Below are 15,505 nucleotides of genomic sequence, written 5' to 3' on the forward strand. Positions count from 1 at the left end.
CCAGCCCGAAGGGTACACATTTTTTTAACTGAAATAATTTACACTAGCTAACTGCAGGATAAGGTATACTATTTAAAAACATAGTTCACAACTGTATTGATGAGATGAGAGGCTTCTAAATGAAGACAAGCGTGGTTTATGATTTGAACACATCTGGAAAACCCAAGCTCAGAAAATAAACTGTGGGGATCAATTCTTTTATAGGAGCATGGTAATGGGATTTTACTTGTTAAAACAAGTTAGGGATTCCTTTCTGCCACCATTGTAATAACAATTTCAGAATAAGAAAACTAGCATTGTAATTAAAACCAGGATAGTGGTTTATAAGCTCATGTAACTTTCAAACTGGCTTTGTCATTGAATAGTTGTGTCATCTTAGGCAAGTCTATAATAGGAGGATTAGGTTCCATTTAAGATGACATAAAAAACAGGAATACTTAAGTATGAAATTAAATTTGTGCAAGACTTTACATTGAACATTATAAAATGTTGGTGAGAGAAAATGAACTAAATACACAAAAGACTCACTATTGTCAATTTTCCCTAAACTGATTTATAGATTCAGCAGAAACCCAATCAACTCTGTAAAAGGTTCTTTTTTTGGGGGAGGGATGGGAGTGATGGTAAGAAATCAACAAGCTGTTTCTAAAACTTATATGAGAAAAGGAATGAGAATAGCCAAAACAATTTCAAAGAAGAAAAAGTTAGAAGACCCATGCCACTTGATTTCAAGACTTGCTGTAAAGTTAATGTATTCGACATATTAATGGAACAGAATGGAGTCTAAAGGTAAGACTCACCAATAATGGTCAACTGCCTGACAAAAGCAAAAAGGCAAATCAATGGAGGATAGTGCTTTTTTGCAAATGGTGCTAGAACAACTGGACATCCATATGCAAAAAAAACCCAACACCAAAAACCAAATCATACCTTGTTGCCATATATAGAAATTAAAGTGATAAGCCAGAATGTACCTCCAATTCAAACTTCTAGAAGGAAATACGAGATCTGTGTGACTGGTTTTAAAAAAAAGTTCTAAGATACTATACCAAAAGCATGATACATAAATGAAAAAAACCTGACAAACTGAATTTCACCAAAATTAAACGCTTCTGCTCTCCTAATAACACTAAGAGAATGAAAAGAAAAGAAAAACTTTAAGGAAAAATATTTGCAAATGACAGATCTGACAAAGGATATGTATAAAGAACTCTCAAAATTCGACAATAAGAAAACCACTCAACTCTTAAAAATGAGCAAAAGATTTGAACAGACTATTTCACACTACAAAACTCTAATGTTCCTACTTTGACCATCCCGCACCTTCAAGAGGTAACTGTCATATTATGTGTATTCATCCTTTCAGTCCAAAAAGAACTCGAAAAAAGTAAACGCTGGTGTGTTGTGGTTATTATAAAGGTTGTTGAAAAGCAAAGGTCCTCACAGCTTGAGTTTCTATTTGAAGTGTATGATTTGGACTTTGATTTTTACTATGTGGAACCAAAGAGGAATTTTAGGAAAATTCATTTAAATATGGAGTTGAACTACAGTCCATATGGGAATGGGAGTTACTAAAAACTTTTCAGGAAAAGCCAGTAGGCTTCAAGACCAATGTAATATGGGAGAATTATTCTTAAGACAGCACCTAGGAAATAGTGATAATTTAGAGAAAGGGAAATGGTGTATATGAGAATTAGCGGTATAAATATGATAACCTTTCATCTTCAGTAGATTGGAAGTTTTAGTGTCAGCGGCAACGAAGTGACAGCAGGAAAGATTCCATGCAGGGCCGGCCCAGTGGCGCAGCGGTTAAGAGCGCACGTTCTGCTTCAGCGACCCCGGGTTCGCCGGTTTGGATCCCAGGTGCGCACATGGCGCCGCTTGGCACACCATGCTGGGGAAGGCGTCCCACATAAAAGTAGAGGAAGATGGGCATGGACGTTAGCTCAGGGCCAGTCCTCCTCAGCAAAAGGAGGAGGATTGGCAGCGGATATTAGCTCAGGGCTGATCTTCCTCAAAAAAAATTAAAAAAAAAAAAGATTCCATGTAAACATTTGGATGCCTACAATGCATCACACTGCCAGGAAAAATTAAAAAACAAAGTCAGATACAACTTTACCCCGTGGGAAAAACACACACTTGAAAATCACTAGCAAGGTATATTAGAAATATATGGGCATGTATCTTTTTACATATATACAGGATGTATATACTGAACTACAAATTTGTGCTTTGGGAAGGGGGGGAGATCAATTCTGACTGACAAGGAAAGGAATTTGGGACAGTTTCCTAGAGATCTGATGGATGAGCTCTTCAATCAGTGAATTTAGGAGAAAAACTAAGGACATCAGTAATTAGCAGGAAAAAACTTCTGAGATGCCAATAATTGAAACAAAGTTAAAAGACTAATAGAATATGAGAAACAAAGTGTAGATTACAGTGAGAATGCATGTGGTAGATAACTTTTTCCATCTGGTTCAAAGGCCACCAGCAGAAGAATTTTCCATAGATTTGAATTCACCTAGTCTGAAGTAAGACCCAGAAATCTGTACTTTGAACAAGTACCTGACTTAATGCCTATGAACACACTAAAATTTGAAAATCACTGATTTGGAAAGAGGTTATTAAAACAAGAACATGGCAACAGAAACAGTTAAAGGGTTTCAAGAGATGAGATTTGTTATAAAGCAAAATGGAGAATGAAGTTGTAGGGCATGATGGATAGTTAGAAACACTTCTTATTTCCCATTGGATTTTTTTTTTCTTTTGGTGAGGAAGACTGGCCCTAAGCGAACATCTGTTGCCAATCTTCCTCTTTTTTTTTTTGCTTGTGGAAGATTGTTACTGAGCTAACATCTGTGCCCATCTTCCTCTATTTTATATGTGGGATGCTGCCACAGCATGGCTTGATGAGCAGTGCATAGGTTCATGCCCAGGATCCAAACTGGTTCAAACCCAGGCCACTGAAGCGGAGTGCATGACCTTACCAACACGCCACTGGGCTGGCCCCTCACTGGATTTTTAAAGATATACATGTCTCAGAAATAGGAGCACATACCTAGATGATAAAAAGGGAAGTATCTGGGAGAAACTTTACAGTAGGTGGTTTCATATATCTTATGATTCAGGATCAGTTCTCTAAATATTTCCAACATGAGGGTGGATAAAGAGCCAAGGAGCTGATGAAGAAATTGCGTAAGTTCTGAATGATTAAAAAGCATCTTTCTTAATTTACTGACAGATCAACAAAGAGAAAAATAGCTCTGACTTTAAGGCATGCCAGATCAGTTTGGTCAAAGAAAATTTTATAGAAGGGCTTGGTTCCACCACTGGAAAAGAACCTTAACACAAGATTCCCTTCGCCAGCATATGAGGGGATTCAGGTTTACACTGAAAGTATGTTCTACTGACACTCTAAACACCTGATTAGAAGTTTATTTCACAGGATAAAAAAAGTGACAGATAACGCATTTATAGGCAAATGTTTTATTTACTCACTATTTTAGTTGCAAAAGATTCTTAAAATCATTTTACAGCAACTTTTACCCCCAACGATACTCAATATTCACAATGTAGCCCATTTCTATTCTAACCACCATTTGACCTTTCACCTGTCCCTACTGAAAATTGAGTAAACGTGGCTGAGGGCAGTTCTTACGTATTTCTAGAGGAAAAGTCTACTAGAAATGAACAGAGATCCTTCCTTCACGGGCAATATAATGATTCATTCACAAAGAAACACGTTTGACATGAAAAGACTAAAGGCAAGCCACAATGTTGGCAAGTCATACACTAATTATTTCTGACAACGAAGTTTCCCTTCCTTCCTGGCAACCCTCTCTTTCATGATACGAAGCCAAATGAAGCTTTCTAACAAATGACTTGATGTGTAGACATGACGTGCCATTTTGCCCCCGATCTAGATATCTGGACAGCTTCCAAACTGAATTTCAGCTTTAAACATGAAACTCGGCTCGTCTACTCTAAATCCATTCTTTTCCCTAAATGGAAATCTGACAAAACAGGAAGTACTTGGCAGCATAGAGAAGCAAGTTTTGTGGCTTAAGTATTTACTGGTAACAGACTAGTTCTTCATGACTGTGTAATAAAATGCAGAACTTCAAATTTCAGAGGAAAATAGCAAAAGTTTGCCTTGGTTACCAAGGTTCCCTCGGCAATTTAAAGGCCTTAAAGACAGTATCACATGACACATAGAGGAATAAGGAACCGGAAGATGGCTTTTCTTTTTGTTATGTTCCTTCATATAAAAACCCCTTCCCTGTTCTAAAACCTAAGTCACCAAAATCATACAAACTTTAGAAGTAGTTTTATGACTGCACAGAAAGACTAAGACACAAAGATTGAAAAAAAAAAAAACAAAAAGGTTTCTGGTTTAGTTTGAGGGAACCTACTTGGGGAAAAATTTTTTGTTTATGCTTGCCACAAGATTTGAGGTAACCCTAAATACAAATAAACATAAACCCCTAAGTAGCCCATTAGGATTAGCAGACTGCATAACACATCACCAAATATAAGATAAGCCAACAAAAGGAAAAAAGAAAATAAATCCCTCCCCCATGACTTCTTCCTTCCAGTTGCCTCTCCCTCTTCCAATTCCATGGCTGTTGAAACAACTAGAAGCATTTTCAGGTAACAATTAAGTTGTATCTTAACTTTTACACTATCACACTTAAGGGTATAGCAGTATATCAAGGTGGCTAGTAAATGTTAAACTACCAAACAAATACAAGCATTATTATCTAATCCATCCCCACCCCCAAAAGCAGGCTGAGATCCACAGTAACTCATGAAATCAATTTAGTGGGTCACAAATTTTTTTTTTTAACGAAGTACAAGAGAAATACTAGAGTACACTGTACTTTCATTTGTAGTCTATGTGGGCAGTAGACACATACACAAAATAAAAACTTCACTATAATGAAATTAATCAGTGATCTTGCTTAGCTACTATTTCAAGTATCTGTTTTACCAGCCAATGAAAGCAAATAGAATGCTAGTTAAATAAAACAATGAGGTAGGGAGGACATTAAAGTTTCTGTCAGAATTTGATCCTACGCGACAGGAATAGCAGCAAGTTAATAAATACCAGTCAACCTTTCAGGGATATACTGATATTAGAAGTACGCCTAGGAATTCTTATTTGAAAAATATGGTGCTGGAGAGGAACCGTTGAGTATTAAGAGCTGTAAATACCTAGCCCCATGCCCCTTATACTCTAAAGCAAAGTCATGCAGAGTAATGTATCCCAGGTCACAGCCAGCGAGGACAGGCTTACGATTAGAACACAGAACATCTGTTTTTCAAATCCACTGTTTTTATATTACAATACTTATTCAATCCAACTTCTCAGTGAACTAAAAATTCTGAGAATTTTTGGGATAAGAGTATATATAATTGCTGCCTTAGGTCTATAAATGCCTACTAGGAGCCTCATATTTTAACTTATCTCCCCATTTGCCACCATTTCCATTTCTTGTAAATCTAGAGGCCAAAATCCTATTAAGATTACAGTAAAAAAGGATCAAATAAGTGTCCTCATGAAATATCTCACTCTGTTCCTATTCTCAGACTACGCCTACTTTCAAGCCTAGAGGCATTATGGTATTGTAGTAAGAAAAATGTACGTGTAGAGTGAGATTATGGGTTCAGTAACTGATCGAGCCACGTGGCTTGGACATTCTGACGTTGGCAGCAGATGTACCCTTAGTCCCAGCCAAACTTCTCATATATTTGGACCACTGGTAATAAGGAAGATTGGTGGGTGGGCAGATCTGTGAAAAATCAGTTCATGTCAGAGACATACCATCTTTTAAAATACAGGAAAAAATTCTAATAAAAATTCTTGACCTGTGGATAGTCCCTAGGGTGCTCTACCCCCTATATGTTCTTGAATGTGACCCAATTCCTAAAACCTCAAGTGATCTCATTTTAAGTAACCGATCATGCAAGATGTTCCTCGTGTACAAACACTGACAAAGCACATTTTTACTGGCATGCATTTGTCCATTAAATGTCACCTTTTATCTTGCTACACCTTTTATAAACTTTTACTCCACAAATGAGTGCCTACTAAGTGCCAAGACCCATGAGAGGTTCTAAATCTACGAAGGTGAATAAAGTACAGTTCTCTGCCTGTAAGGATGTTATATCTTAGTAAAGAACGTATAAGTGGATAAAAACCTGAAATGAAATATGGAAAGTGGCAGGAATCATGTAAGAGGAAATACATGAAATTCATATAGACAGATTACCTATAGTCACAGAGGTATCCAGAAAGATTCACTTAAACAGTAGCTTTTAAATACGTGGTGATAGGGCAACTTTCTAGATGGTGGGAAAACTATGAATAAAAACAACTGGGGGACAGCACTCACAACTAGAATATACAACTATGTACTGGGGCCTTTGGGAATAAAAAAAAGAAGATTGGCAACATTTGTTAGCTCAGGTGCCAATCTTTTAAAAAAAACAAAACAAAAAAACCCCCAAAGAACTGGGGGGCCGGCCCACTGGCACAGCAGTTAAGTTCGCACATTCTGCTTCTCGGCGGCCTGGGGTCTGCCGGTTCGGATCCCAGGTGTGGACATGGCGGTGCTTGACAAAAGCCATGCTGTGGTAGGCGTCCCACATATAAAGTAGAGGAAGACGGACATGGATGTTAGCTCAGGGCCAGTCTTCCTCAGCAAAAAGAGGAGGTTGGCAGTAGTTAGCTCAGGGCTAATCTTCCTCAAAAAAACAAAAACAAAACCGAAACCACAAAGAACTGGGAAAACAGAGCTTGTATGGGGAGCCACAATAGTTCAGTGTGACTGCTGCATATAATATGTGAGGGGAAGAAGTAGGAAACAAGTCTGGAGAGAGGCTGACATGACCTTCAGGAAGGTCTTCAATGGGAGGCAGAGAGTCTAGATGCTTTATTTCTGTATATAAATACAACAATCTTTTAAAACTCTTTTGGAATGACAGATACTATGTAACAGCACTATATACACTAACAACAACACTCCAAATCTGAGTGCTTCCTAAATATTTGGCATTATTCTAAGCACTTTACATGTATTAACTCATTTAATACTAATCCCAACCTCGTCAGGTCAGTTTTATTAGCATCAACCCCATCTTACAGAAGAGACAGAGAAGTTAAGAAATTTGCCCTACATAACCCCTCCCCACAAAAAGCCTTGCCACATCTACACATTCTAAAGCTAGAAATACTTTCTTTGCTATCCCTGAATGATTTTTAAAGCTATCATTCTAAATGGGGGCATGGGGAAGAGCCAAATCCTATAAGTAACTTGAATGACTTAATCTTCGAAAAATAAAACGTACCAAAGGCAAAGGATTAATAAAAGAGAAGCAATTAAAAAATACAGAAAACCACATATTCATTAAAAACTAAGAATGCTAGGGCTGGCCCCACGGCCAAGTGGTTAAATTTGCATGCTCTGCTTCGGCAGCATGCGCTTTGTGGGTTCAGATCCTGGGCACCGACCTAGGCACTGCTCATAGGGCCATGCTGTGGCGGTATCCCACATACAGGAAGTAGAATGACCTACAACTAGGATATACAACCATGTACTGGGGCTGTGGGGAGAGAACAAAAAACAAATTAAAAAAAAATGAGGAAGAATGGCAAGAGATGTTAGTTAGCTCAGGGCTCATACAAAGCAAACAAAACTAAGAATGCTGAAAACTACTTCACAAATGTACTGTTTCTGAATGTATTAATTACCTTTTCATCAATCTGTAAATAGATTATATCTTTGTAACTCAAAGCTAGCATATGATGGGAAAATTTCTTTTTTTCTCAGCAACATAATTGTTGAGCTAACACTGGTGCCAGTCTTCCCCTATTTTACATGTGGGTTGCCGTCACAGCATGGCTGACAAGTGGTGTAGGTCTGCGCCCAAGATCCAGACCCATGAAGCTGGGCCGCCCAAATGGAGCGTGCTAGGCCACAGGGCTGGTCCTGGGAAAACTTGTTAATACCTAAATATTTAAATGAGATCAGTCTTGATATATGCAAGAAAGTACCTCAAATTTCATAAGCTCATATACTATCCCAAAAGGGTTAGGTTTTATAGAGCCAGGTTAAAAAACCAAATTAAAGAAAAATTAATATTATCATTGGTACCTAATTGATCATTTAAAAGACCTGTTGTTTCTAAAACAAAATCATAACTTTTTCCTTGCTGAACAGCAGAAAAGAAAACATTTTTCAAAGCTTTAGGAAACAGGAGGATGGGGGAGGCCCGGAAGGTTAACTGGTTAAACTAAGCTCCTCTTGAAGACTCAGAAGCTAGCCTGGTCTATGTTTCGATATTTCTAATTGCTACAGTCCTTCCATATACCGAACACTTAAATTGCATCTGATGAAATAAAAGTGGTCCCCCAAAACACAACAATTAAGACTTTTACTTAGATTTCAGATATTTAAAGAATCTTGGCTAAACATTCATGTTCTGCAAACATACATGTTACCTCTCTATTTTGTTAATATCAAACTAAAACAGAACACAAAATTTAGTCTTCTGAGGAAGAAGAAAGATATTTCACATCATATATTTGAAAAGTTTAAGAGCACACATATATTTTCTAAGATGCTCTCTTAAAACTACAGTATTCTTTTCAATAAGGAAAAACTAACCTCTCCTTAATTTAGTTCAAGAATCATCTGGTTTCCCTCCACTTATTTCACTTATTAATCCACTTGAACTTTTCTTTTCAATTCAACCCATACTGTACAAATCAGAAACAAGACAGACCTGATAAAAGCATCAAAGTCTAATGGAAGAATGGAATTAAAAGTCAAAATACAGGGGCCGGCCCAGTGGCGCAGTGGTTAAGTGCACACATTCTGTTTTGGCAGCCTGAGGTTTGCCAGTTCGGATCCCGGGTGTGGACACAGCACTGCTTGGCGAGCCATGCTGTGGTAGGCGTCCCACATATAAAGTAAAGGAAGATGGGCAGGGATGTTAGCTCAGGGCCAGTCTTCCTCAGCAAAAAGAGGAAGATTGGCAGCAGTTAGCTCACGGCTAATCTTCCTCAAGGAAAAAAAAAAAAGTCAAAATACAGAAAATAATCTAACGTCCAGCATACGCCTTGTCCCAACTAGGGACCTCACAGGCACTTTGACAAAAGAACAGATGCTTACCGGACATTTCAAGTTCTAACTAGCATGTTTAAAGCCGGTATCATCTTCCTTACCAACCAGTGGCATCTCCTGACCTTCTGAATCAGTTAATGGTGCAATCTATTCTCCAGTCTATAAAATTGGAGCATTGTGTTCTTTCTTCTTTATAATCAGAGATAAAATACTGTCAACTCTGTTTTTTCTTCCCTCACAATCCCTTGCTCACTTCTTCCTCTCTCTCTCCAGGTCCTACTCTAATTTCACCTCATGCTGACACCTCTGCAACAGTATCTTAATTGTCTCCCTACCTTCAATTTCTGTGTCATTTCTTCAGTCATGCTGGACACTGGAGAGAGAAATCATTTCCTCTCCAAATAATTTTCCAATAATACATTTTGTGTACATCATACCCTCTGTGTCTATTCAAAAGCCTCAACAAGAAATACAAAGAGAAATCCATATGGAAAAATAGCCACAGGTAATACTACTAAATATATACTAAACTCAAAGAATTAAGACATAAAATATCAAGACTCAATACATATGGATAGAAGTCTTGAAGAGACAACTTGTCTATTACAAAGAATCAGTAAGCGAAATTATAGAAGGTCCCACCTCACTGGTTAACAAAAATACTACAAAGAAAAACAGAGCTCAACATATTTTGCACTTATTAACTTAGCAAAAATGACAATTATAGATTATCCAATGCTGATAGCTAAATTCACAGGGAAGATGACAGTGTAAATTCTAACTCTTTTGGAAAACATGGCAATGTTTTAAGAGTCATAAAAATGTTCATTTGTTGTTGTTCATGCCATCAGGTCAACTCCACCTCCTAGTGAATTGTGTGTAGAGTGCACAGCAGAGCGGAACCCTGCCAGGTCTTTCTGTGTCATCCTCCAACCTTCTGATGCTACATCAGACAATGCTCTGCTACTATTCACAGGGTTTTCATGGGCAATTTTTCAGAAGTGAGTGGCCAGGTCCTTCTTCCTAGTCTGAAAGCTCCACTGAAACCTCTCCACCATGGGTGACCCTGCTGGTATTTGAAATACTGGTGGCATAGCTGTCAGCATCACAGCAACATGCAGCTGCCACAGTACGACAACCAGCAGATTGGTGGTGTGGTTCTCTGACCTGGGAACAAAGCCTGGCTGTGGCAGTGAGAGTGCCAAACCTTAACCACCAGGCCATGAGGGCTGGCTAAAAAATTTTCATACCACGGCCTTTAAAATCAATCCTAAAAGAACAGTCCAAAAGACAGAAAATACTGTATGCACATAGATGATAACTGCAGCACAATGCTGAAGAATTAGAAATTTAAATGGTCAAGCAATAGAAAAATGAAGTTAAAGATAAAACAGTTTGATGGCATATTTTCAGATGTTAAAATTATTATGAAGACTGTGCAGTCACATTGAATGATTATTACCATGTTAAAGGAACAAAAATAAATTACTCTAAAACTAAAGAAAGAATATGCATACAGACCAGGAAGAAGGAAAATTTAAAAATTTAAATTTGGGACTAAAGGTGATTTTTTTATTTTTAGTTCCACTCTGATTTGTAAAATTCGAAAACAGGACAAAAATAATCTTCATTTTCTGCTCACATCGCAGCTTTCAGGGCCCTCTAGACCTTCCCAAACCTATCTAGAGAGCAAGCACCCCATATAATTCAGATGTGCGGCTCATTCTAGAAACGTTGACATGTTGGCCTCACACAATTTTCCCAATGTAACTTTTACTCAGTTATCCCCTCCAAACTGGTTTACTCACCGTCCCAAACATAGCTTTCCTTATATAACTGAAATTTTGCTCACAACCTTCCATCTACTTAGAATGTCTTCCTTTCTTCTAATTTTACATATTCCATCTCACTAACCCTGAAAAGCCTTCAATGATCGCTAAATTTCTTTCTGTTCTGCATTATAAAACAATTTGTCTTTTTAAAAACAATTAGGTCTAATTGTATACTGAACTTTGACAAATTTATTACTCTCACGAGCCATGATTTAAATCTTTAAAAAGTTATATAAATCTATTGAATCTTTCAAAATAACTATTACATTAACTTTCCACATGTTTAATTATGTTCTTCCTTTCATTGACAGTAGGCTCCTTGAGCACAGAGCCTTGCCATGTAAGAATGGCACTAGGTAACCTAGATCAGCTTGAACCCAAATCCTAAAATACACTGTCATTCTTGTTTGAATTGTATATGAAAGAAAACCGACATCTATAAATTACACGTGGCCAAAAAAGCAGCACTGACATCTAACAGGACAAAAGATCATACAGAGATTGCAAAGGTTGCTCTGGTCACAAATAAGCAACTTATGTAAGTTCCCCCCCAAAATAATGAAATCATTAGGAAAGCAGCCACATTCAACCTAGCAATCTGTTCCACTTCTCAACACATAGACATTTACAGAAACAGCTACACAGTGAAACAAAGTCTATCGTTTTTCAAAATAGATATACATTACAGTAACATGGCCAATCTTGACTACCAAAGAATAGTTAAGTAAAATTACATACCAGAAAAAGAATTCTCAACAGATAGCAGATCCAGGTCTTTTAAAACTAGAACACCTTCCTTCATCGTTCCACAAAATGAAGCTTACTCTAGAAGATAAAGACTTCTTTTAGTTTTGAGTATGCTACAGCCCACATGCTCAGAACACAGACTGTTTCATAATTTTTAAAAAACTGCTTCACTTCTAAACACTTTTACTGAGGAGATCTATGTCACACTTCTAAACACTTTTACTGATAAGATCTCTCTATGTCAAGGACTTTACCATGGGTAAAAACAAATCACAAAAATGTTCAGTATTCCATGATTAAAAATTCAGAAATGGGAACCACATGAATGGGTAAACAAATTCATAGGGATGTTCAAATTTTGAGATTTCTAAAATACCACATCAGGAGGCTAATTATAAAGCTTCATTTGAACGCTTGGCCAAATAAACAAAACATTCTGCTTTCAAAACAGCCTTTTATCATACAAACATTAAAATTTTGACAATTTTGATTTTGCAGGAAACATTATTCTATTAGTTTGGGCTCATTGAAATAGGTTACAAAAAACAATTCTATCATTTTCTTCCATTTATCTCTCAGAGATGGTCTAGTGACTGTTCAGTTAATATTCATCTATTGTTGCCGTCCATTAAGATATCATCAACTCCTTAAAAGAACTGAGAATAAAGACTCTTGCATAACTAATCTTAATGGGTTCTCTAAATCTACATTAGCAATTACAAATCAATTCAGTATTAAATCAGGTATTTGGAACACTAAAAAAATTTTGAAGGTTAAGAGCATCTGTGGAACATCGTAAATTCTCTGAAGAGAATTACCGTTACAGAAAATGTAAGTTAGCTTATTTTGTATACAAAAGTGCATAAAGATCCATAAAAAACATCGAGAGAGAACCTATCATGTATCAGGCAGACACACACAGTGACTAAAACCTCAACTGCTGCCAGTGGGAGTAGTCTCAAACTGGGGAAGAGCCAAAAAACTGCAGAGTAAACGGGATGAGAGAGGCATGGAGAGGGTCCTGTGATGGTACAAAAGCATGAGAGAATGCACTTAAGGATGGAAAACTTTAAGGAAAGTTACAGGGAAAACATACAACGGTTAAACTCAACTAATTCTACCATAAAAACAATTTGTTTTTAGTTTCCTCTAAATGTCACTTCTGTGTGGCAAAATGTTTTACTACACAAATGCCTAACTATTCTAAGGTGAAAAATTAGTTTTAAAAGATCACTCCAAAGGTCCTAGAAAAATTCTCCAATTTATTTTACTATATGTGTAACTTAAAGGCTGTGATAATTCTACTTGAATAAACAGAAACCCAGGAGAGAGAGTTAGTTCAAAAATAGAGCTCAAGACAAACAGAAAATTAGGGGGGGAAAGTAATAAGAACAACAAAAAATGTAAGTGCAGTACTAGCAAAAGCTTTCTGATGGAAAACTGTGCAAAGATCAAAAGCTTAAATGTACAATCTCTTTGGCCTTGTATTTCCACTGCTGAGAATTTATACTAAAGAAAGAACCAGGGGTGGGAAGGAAGATCTAGATGCCTCGAAATTTTAGCCATACACGTCAATTCTTAGGCAAAATCTTTGGTAAAAAGGGCACAAGGATATTCAGACATGTTGTTGTTATAAATAAATTAAGAGATCAGGTTATATAAATTACGGTACACTTATCCTATAGAACACTACGCACTCAGGAAAAATGCTTTAAGGACAAGATATTTTCCATAAAGAAAAAAACATGAGTAATAAAATGAGCACGACTAGAATGGCCTTCATTTTGTACAACAAAAGCAACAAAAAGAGAAACTCCTCTGTGTAAATATAAGTACAGTACAAAATGTGATTACCTTTTGGTATAGGAAACATAAGAGATTTTTATTTTCTCCTCGTGGGTTTTTAGTAATTTCCAAATGCCCACTGACATGCATTATTTGGATCAGATAACACCAGGTCTAACTTGGGTAGTGGAATTATAGGTGATTACCCCACAGGAAGTTCAGCAGTATTATATTGTTTTATAATTTCCTTAAGAAAAACAAAATCGCTTCACTTCTAAACTCTTATTGAAATATCTTTTCTATACGCTAACTTTTCAAATAGAGAGGGAAAAAAGCATGAAAATATTCATTTTATTCCGTGATAAAAATACTATCTACTTAAAAATTCAGAAATGGGAACCTCATGAATGGGTAAACAAATTCTTAACTATGTCCTAATTTTGAGATTTCATTCTAAAATATCGCATCAGGAAACGAATTATACCTACTCAAGCGAACATTTGACCAAATAAAACATCCTTCAACTACCATTCTTCCATTTTGCTATTTACGGCTCTACTTTACTGGTCCACAAAAAGCTTTCCCAAGCAGTTTTCCCCAATTCTAAAAATTATTACAGATATTAGAACTCACCTCAGTAATACTTTCGGATATTTGTCATTGAGAGTCCTGTTTTCTTCAGATCAACTGCCAAAAACAAAAAAAACCCCAATAAATTATTAAATCACTCAACCATTTTCCAGCCTGGAGCCCCACCAGGAGAACAACAGGGTTCGAGACAGAGGTAGGAGGATAATTCAAGGCAGCTATCCAAATGAGTGTGAGTAGGACACTCAATGGAAATACCAACATACCTTTCACTTTCTCAAGTAATTTCGATAAAAATCACTGTTAGGAATGAAAAGTTCACTCGGCTTTAATTAAGACGTTCTTACTGAGTAAATTTAGTCAACGTGGATTATCGACAATGTTTAACATTTTATTTCATTCTTTAAAACAACTTGCCAATTAATACCGCATTTCCACCATTTCAAATGTGTTTTTGCTTTATTTAGCAGAAGGCAAGATTTTGCTAACAAGACACAATCCACGGCTGCCCTGAACACAGTGCCCCGGCGGCTCTAGCCCTTCGAGGGCAGCACCCCGCCGTGTGCACCGCAGCGCCGACCCCCCGCGCCGTCTCCACCGCCTGAGCTCGCCGCGCGAGGAGCACGCGCAAACAGCGCTCCGCACGGGAGGCAGGAGCCGGCTGCCTCCCCACCGGCCTCCGCGCGCGTGGAGGGGACGCCGCCAGGCCGGAGACTGCGACAGGCTGCGAAAGCCACTTCCCAAGGGAGGAGGGGCCGCTCGGAGAGGAGCGGAACCCAGACATCTCTCACTCCCTCCAGGGAGCCCGAAGCACGGGCCCGGAGAGAGCCGCGCGCGTCCCCTCCGCCTCCTTCCCCGTCGGGGCGGGAGAGGAGGCCTCGCCCCCTTCGGCCCGCGGCCCGCCCCCACCCCCGCCCGGCCACCCGAAGAACTCCCTGGGCCATGGCCGCCGCGCGGCCCCTCCACTTCCGGTGCCGGCGCCGCCAGAGCTGCGCCATCCCCCCGTCCCTCGGACAACCAGAGCTTCCAACTGACCTTTGGACAGGTCCGCGACTCCTCTGACCTTCACCAGGTGCTGTCCTGGAGGGAACGGTGAACGGGTGCCGCACTGAGACGAATCTACGGGGTAACGACTCCGCTCTTGTCTTGCCAGAAACATAAAATGCGCTAGCGCTGCGGCCACTGCTGCCCAGACAAAATGGCGCCGAGAAGCCGGCTTAGCGCAGGCGCCTTGGAAAGACCCTGCCCCGCCCCCGTGCAAGTTCTGGCCGCAGCTCCGGGTTCGGTTTCCATGGGACGCTCCACCGCCAATCCTCGTGCCGAACTGCTCTTCCTGACCCCTCAGTGTACCAATCAGTGCTCAGTCAAGCACATCCGGAGTCGTGTCTACCAATCATCTCTCGGTACTTGCTTACTCAATACCTG

This window comes from Equus caballus, chromosome 24, assembly GCF_041296265.1.
Source record: "Equus caballus isolate H_3958 breed thoroughbred chromosome 24, TB-T2T, whole genome shotgun sequence".
Classification (NCBI taxonomy): domain Eukaryota; kingdom Metazoa; phylum Chordata; class Mammalia; order Perissodactyla; family Equidae; genus Equus; species Equus caballus.